Source organism: Rattus norvegicus, chromosome 18, assembly GCF_021556685.1.
Source record: "Rattus norvegicus strain SHRSP/BbbUtx chromosome 18, alternate assembly SHRSP_T2T, whole genome shotgun sequence".
NCBI classification, from domain to species: domain Eukaryota; kingdom Metazoa; phylum Chordata; class Mammalia; order Rodentia; family Muridae; genus Rattus; species Rattus norvegicus.
This window is the reverse complement of record NC_141551.1, coordinates 75,864,259-75,872,018: the sequence shown is the minus strand read 5'-3', so window position 1 is coordinate 75,872,018 and position 7,760 is coordinate 75,864,259.

Below are 7,760 nucleotides of genomic sequence, written 5' to 3'. Positions count from 1 at the left end.
ATTTTGCATTAAAACACAACGCAGGAGCAGGCAGAGTGCCGGCCTTCTGAAAGTTGGTTCATGAACAGCAGAAATCCTGTCTATCTTGGGATTTGAAATGATCCATAGGAAGAAGATAGTAGCCATGTGAGTTGGTTGGTTCTGTGAGTCAGGATTTCTCGGTGTAGCCCAGGCTGTCCTGGAACTTGATCTGTAAACTAGGCTAGCCTCGAACTCTGAGGTCCTCCTACCTCTACCTCCCAAGTACTGAGATTAAAGGTGTGTGCCACCACCTCCGGGCTATGAGTTTTAAATTCATAAAACTAGGTAAGAGCAAGCCTTTGCAATCAAATGGATGAGACTGTCCCGTGCCAATCCAGATAATCCTTTAAAGTCACTGGAACTGTGTGAAGTCTGGAAGCACGTGGTGCCACCTTCGGATAGACTTCTGGAAAGACACGGTCTCCGACAGACAAACTTAGGAACCTTTGCCAGTGCTGGGGCAGAGGAGGGTGGGCTCAGCAGTGGCCGCCGCCATAGGATTCACAGTTCTGCCCACACAGAGAAGACTCTTCGGTGGGCCACAACTTCGTGATTCTTGGGACAGGAATTCCACTTCATCTGCATGCCATTGGTTTGGTCTGTCTTCCGAGCCCCGTGGACTAGACAGATGACTGTGGTCTTCTCAAATCAGAATGACTACCGGCCCAGCCGTCAGTCCAGCCTCAAGGCAGCATGGGTGCCATGACTGTGAAAGATGATGTTTCAGATCATCTAGGACATTTTTAGCATTGTTTTTATAATTTTACTTCAGGATTTCTTTGGATGTAACGTCTTCGTGCTGATTTTTGTTTGAGAACAAGCCTGCATACATGAATCCTTTTAGCATAAATTGCCCTTGCCGTTGCTTCAGCTGGGTTTTCCTGGGCCTTGATGGAGAAGCTCAGTTCCCACTGTCTGTCACGTCTCACATCTTCCTCTCCATGTGCTCTGCCCCCAGGTCCTGGGAGGACATCCCAGGACATTTCTCCTTACACTTAATGGGAGGGCCATGAGGGCTCTTCCTCCCAGGCAGGATTGGGAGCTCCCTCTGCCTGACCCCTCCACCCTTGTCTTCATGACACTCCTGCTGCCTTTCTGCATCCTGTGGAGAAGGCGAAACTCTTTAGAAGTGTTCTTCCCTGGTCATGACGATTCAGACTGGACAACATCCACCAAGTCTACACACACACACACACACACACACACACACACACACACACACACTTTTCCCAGGTGACACTTTTATTTTTGTTTTGTTTTTTGTTTTTGTTTTTGTTTTTTGTTTTTTGTTTTTTTCAGAGCTGGGGACCAAACCCAGGGCTTTGCGCTTGCTAGGCAAGCGCTCTACCACTGAGCTAAATCCCCAACCCGGACACTTTTATATAGGAAAAATTCTGAGTAGCCTAAAATGGATGCAAGTTCAGCCAGGTTGCAGGATATAATATCAGTATAGAAAAGCAAGTTGTGGGGTTGGGGATTTAGCTCAGTGGTAGAGCGCTTGCCTAGGAAGCGCAAGGCCCTGGGTTCGATCCCCAGCTCCAAAAAAAAAAAAAAAAAAAAAAAAAGAAAAAGAAAAGCAAGTTGTGAGAGGCATGGTGGCCCTCCCCTGTAATCCCAACACTCAGGCACTGGGCTTGAAGAGCATACTTGAGGCCCATCTGGGTCGTGTAATGAATTCAAGGGCAGCCTGGATGACAAAGCCAGACCCTCTGCGAACAAGGTCTTAACAAATGGTACTGGGAAAGTTGGACTGTATATGGAAAGCAATGAAGACCTCTCCCTCACTCAAAATGGAACAAAGGCCTAAATGTAGACCTGAAACATCGAGACGTGAGAGAAACATAGGTATAAACCTTCATGCACTGCATCAAAGATGTAAGTGTGGTTACTACCGCACCTGAAACCACAGAGTAATGGTTAAGTGGGGCCTCATCAAGCCCACAAGATTTGTACAAAATATACCATCAAGAAATTAAAACGCAGTCTATAGAACAGGAGGAATGCAAGGCATATCTTTTATAAGAATATAGTGTCTAGAATTTGTGAACTATCTTACAACTCAACTATAAAAAGGCAATCCAATATAAGAATAATTGATGGATCTAGTCATTTTTAAAATGTATTTTTTGAAATGTATATGAAATAATAGACACACACACACACACACACACACACACACACACACACATGACTAATGGACAGATTAAACAAGACTCAATACCATTAACCCAAGAAGACTAGGGGGCTCAAGAGATCGTTCAGTGGTTAGAGCTGCTTCCTGACAAAATCATGAGGACTGGTTTGAATCCCACATAATAAACCAGGCATTTCACAGACACCTGCAACTCTGGCTCTGAGCGATCCCATGCCATTTCTGGGCTCTATATGCACACAATCTCTCTCTCTCTCTCTCTCTCTCTCTCTCTCTCTCTCACACACACACACACACACTCCTTATCACACTCACAAGAGTTGACAAATGGGGCTGCACGAAGTGTAAGAGCTTGTGCACAGCCAGTGACAACCAGCAGAAATCAGAGTGACCACAGAATGGAAGAAAAGCTTTGGCACCCATACGTCTGACAGAATTAGTATCTACAATATATAAAGAACTCAGAAAAAAAAAAGTTCTACCCCCCCCAAAAAAAACTCAGACAAAATAAATTCTAACGAAACAGTCCAATACATGAACAGATAAAAATGAACGCACAGTTCTCGAAAGCAGAGGCAGTGCCCAGTGTCTTGAGCCATCTGACGCCCATGAAAAGAACCTTAATCAGAACGGCTAACAACAAGGGAGTGGGTAAGCTCCAAGATGGTGCCTCAGTGAATTTTGCCTAGGGAAACAACAAATGTTGAAGAGCACGTGGAGGAGAACAAAAAAAAAAAAAAAAAAAAAAGACACACGAATCCATCGTTGGGGCGAAGGTAAAGTAGTGTGGCAGCCATGGACATAATGTCGGTCTCTCCCCCTTAAATATCCTATGGCTCAGCTATCCCACACCTGGCTGTGTTCCCAAAGAAATGGAGGCACACCACAAGAGATACTCACACACACCCATGCACATTACAGCGCTATTTACAACACCAACGTACTGCCGTCAACCTGGGTACCCTACACAGATGCATGGCCCCCAGATCCAATCCCAAGTACCAATAAATAAAATAAAATAAAATAAAAATAGAAAGGTAAAGAAAGTGTGGCAGTTATACCCAATAGACCCCGTTTCACAATAGAGAATACGACCTTACTAACACAAGAATGAAAACAAACAGAGCTGGAAACCGTCCCACTGAGTGGAGTGAACCAGTCTCACCTATTTCCTGTTTCCCTCTCCTACATACAACATGCTAAGGACTAGCGGGAGGACAGAGAGCGAACGGGAGCGAGCAGTGGATGACTCTGCTCAGTATGAACGGTACACTTGGTGATGAGGTCATTAAGAGACCAGGCTGTACAATGACTCTGTGCTAACGGTGATACAGATGTCCCGTCCCTCAGAGAAACGCAATGGGCCATCTTACTTAACCTTAGCTACAGCAGTCAAGTAGTTACATCTGCCCGGTGGTTTTATTCTAGAGACTTTAAGATTTTTTTCTTAATGATGATGTTTAAGTAAAGTTCTTGTCTTTCATTTTCCAGCTCCTAGTAACCATCTGCTTCTGTCTCTTATTGTTTTGATTTTTTTTCCAGAAAGTCATATAAATGAAATTATATATGGTGCGCTTGAGATTCGTTTCTTTTTTGAGAGATGGCTGAGAACAGAGGGTGTGTCATCTCAGCCTACGCGTCCCCTACGTGGGTGGTTCCTCCCACATCCCAGAGTTTCTGCAGGCCCTGGCAGCGTTTTAGCTCCGAGATCATTTGGTTGTTACTAGTTTCTAAAAATTCATGGTTTATGTTTTGCCATGGAAAAGGAGAAGCTGGCAGCGGGCACTTGAAGCCAGGAGGCTCTGGATGTCTGGATCCGGCATGGCTGGGAGGCTCACAGGGAATCTCGGAGCCCGGGGGGAAGAAAGGTCCGCAGTCAGAAAGGGGTTCCCGGATGCGTGGTACCAAAGTGGGCCACCTGGGCAAAGGCAAACCCCCTCGGGGTTACCATAGTGTCTGCCGGGAACTGTTCGCGGGTGCTTTCTTTAAATGGCTCAGTTCTCCAGAAAGTGTCAGATATCTTAAAAGTCGAGGAAAAGCAAAGCGATAACTCGCAGCTCGAGCCCAAGGCAGGAGGAAAGTGTGGGAATGAACGCCGCCACTTCAGTCTCTATTCAGAGCGGTTCCCGGGAAGGCGCACCTTGATCATCCACAGCAGCTGTCTCCGTGGCTGATGCCTTGTCACTTCTGCGCCACCACAGATTGCTGAGACTTTCCAGCTGCCTGTCCAATCAGAAGAAGAGACTGTGCGGATCCATTCTGCATTTCCCAGAACTAGAGCAATAGCGTCCACGCAAGTGGAGCCTCATTGAAGATCAGCAAACGAGCCTCAAACCTCCGTGAAGGACTCTTGCTATCTGGGCAGCGTCCCTAGGTAATGCCTCTAGACCCTTGGCAGCAGGCTATCCCGGGACCCCAGATCTACCCTAAGCACTGGGGCTTGTCTAGTTATGTTGGGGAGTTAGCCACACACCCAGGTGACCTCTACCTCTGCGCCAAGTGGGACAAGAAGTAGTACTTCCTTTAGCAGAGCTCACCCACCCCATTCCTGCCAAATTAGTTTATTTCCCCTCTCCGGTAATGGAGTCTTTGCCTCCGTCTCCCTAGACACCAGAAGTCCTGAAAGGACCATCTTCTCCCAGCCTATGACTCAAGGGTCTCCGCAGGAACTAGGGTGAAGGAGCTGGAGAGATGGCTCAGCGATTAAGAACACTGACCCCATTTCCAGAGGTCCTGAGTTCAATTCCCAGCAACCACATGGTGGCTCAAAACCATCTGTAATGAGATCTGGTGCCCTCTTCTGGTGTGTCTGAAGACAGCCACAGTGTACTCATATAAATAAAAAAAAATAATAAAGGAACTAGGGTGAAACTGAGCACACAACATTCCAATCTGCAGAATGGGCACATTAGCAGCAATATTGGTCTGTCCACTAAGTTCAGGAAATGAGGCACCCCTAGAACAGAGCAGAGGAGGCCCTTGGGGAGTGAAGTCCTGTGTGAATATATATACTTTTGACTTGGGCACAGCCCAATGCCTCAGACCCATGCAAATGACCAAGCCTTCCCCAGGTGAGACTCAGGGGTAACAAGCCTTCCTCTGGGGTCCACCGGTGAGCAACTGACAAGCGTGTACAAATATTAGCAGCTGCAGCTTCTTCCTCCTGGGTGCTTACGGCTTGAGACTGCTCACCTACAGACCCCTCCTGTCAGAACCACTCTACTCCTCCTCCTGGGCTGTTCCCAACAAACACACCGAAGTCCTGCGTTGTGGTGGTGGTTGGTCTGTCCATCAGAGTGAGCACAACCCACCCCAGCCCAGCTTTTCTATACATGTCTGTCCTTTCTTCATTCCCTCACTGGCCCAGCCAGGTTTTCAGACACAAATTGGCCGGAACCAAAGTGAGAACATGCCAATGGCCGTAAGTCTGGGGTCCTACTGAGGCAAGACTTCTCTCTCTTGTATTTCAGATGTTACCTGCTCCCATTACCCTTGTTAATTCTGTGTCACTAACATCACCCTGTCAGCCCTCGGTGGCTCCATGTCCCTTCCTGCAGGGATAAGATCGCCTAAGACCTCCTGCCTCCTTCCGTCCTTCTCTCCCAGTACCTGGTCGGTCCCCTGAAGTGGCACCCAGCTTTGTACGTCCATACTCCCAAGTGCGCCATTACCTACTGAGATGTGGTAACCTCCTCCAGCTGGAAAAGCTACGGCCCAGCTTTCAGGATCTGACTTCAGGTGGCCCCCGGGAGCCTCGCGGAACAATGGGCGCAACTCCATTTTCTGTTTATAAGGATTTCCACCTTCGCTTTTCAGTTGCTGTGAAGAGAGGCCATCTCCAAGGCAACAGCAGCAGCAGCAACAAAGTATTTAACTGGAGCTCAAGGTTCCGGCGGGCGGTAAGGCCCATGGCCAACCATCTTGGTGAGCAGCAAGGCAGCAGGCGGACGTTGAGCCCGAACAGTAGCTGAGGCAAAGAATGAGGCAGAGAATGAGAGCTCACTGGGAACAACAAGGGTCTCTTAGAACCTCAAAGCCTGTGGTGATAGGACCGAGGGTGGAGGGTGAGAGGCGACAGAGTCATGTGATGTATCCCAGAGACATCAGAGTGCAGATCTGAGTGTACTGCCCAGTCCCTAAATCCTTAGCCAATCATAGGTCAACATTGAAAGCCCTGCCTAATGAGGTAACTCAGGAGTGTAGGGAGTATCATCACCTGGGAGGACTTCTGTGAAAATGCGGGAAGCAGCCACCTCCCTGGCCTGGATTCCCTTCTGCTGTCTCACCAGTGTGCTCGGAGCTAGTTTAGATCTAATGCATGGCCGATCAGGCCTCTTCAAAGAGCCTATGGCACCTCGTTCTCCATCCCACTTCTTTCCTTCACAAGGTTGACCTCTACATCCCCCCTCCACAAAAACTCATACCCAGTGGCACCTCTTCCAACAAGGACACACCTCTTAATCCTTCCAAAACAGTTGCACCAACTCCAGACTAAGCATTCAGATACATAAGCTATAGGAGCCTATGGGAACTGTTCTCATTCAAAGCACCACATGTGCAGTATTTTATAGGTCACAAACAAAGCAGTTAGCACAGCTCTTGAGAGGCAGACGACTTGATGGATGAGTGACCCTGAAATAATTTTATCCATCCAAAGCTTCAAAGCTTACATAGTACTGACCAGGAGCCTAAGTTCTCATGAGCAATTGACAAATGCAGTCCCATGCCAGGTATTTCCAGTCAGCTCTAGCCAGGACTGGTCTAAGTCCAGTCACGCCAGGCTCTAGGTGGGCACGGTTGGTTACAGTATGCCACCTGTGTGCCATGTGGCACCACACAGTTAAGTCACTGCCCTCCTCATTAAACATACAGCGAGGGTGGGCCAGAGAGGGAACCCTGGCTTGTGGCTAGACATTGAACATCTCTACAAAAGCTCTCTGTAGGCAGACTACCCAACCCCTGGATCAGAGGCTGTGTTAGCATGAGTCCAGGGACACAGGATGTCCCCATGAGGAGAAAGTTGCTATTCCCTCTCACACGGGACTTCACTTTTGGTTGCCCTCAAGGATATAAAGAAGCTATAACAACAGGTCAGCCAGTGGAAGAGACGTACAACTGAAGTAGATAGGTAACTTCAAGGAGGCCAGCGAGGAGCTGTGGATGTCCTCCTGGAAGTCTGATTACAGGGCTAAGGACACTTGTCCCCATTACTGCCACATCTAGCAAGACACAGTCAACCATTACAGTGATGTGCTCTTCTCTGTGGCAGACTACAGAGAAACTACGGCCTTCGGACTGGCATCATTGTACAGGCTGGACAAAGGTCACTGCATTCTCCAGTCAGGAGTGGCGCAAGACCCCAGGAGTGGAGCTCTCAAGGCAAAGCGGAGAGGTTCGATTTACCTTAGGCTCCACAGATATTTTCCCTCAGGCGTCAATCTGTGCTTCACGAAGGTGAGTTTAGTTATGGGGCACGGCTTCTCAAACCTGTGCATGAATCATCAGTGGGTTAAGGTGGAGGGTTTGTATTTCCCTCAGGACTCAGTTGGCGCTAGGGCCACTAGCACAGAGTATCCTGAAGGAACAG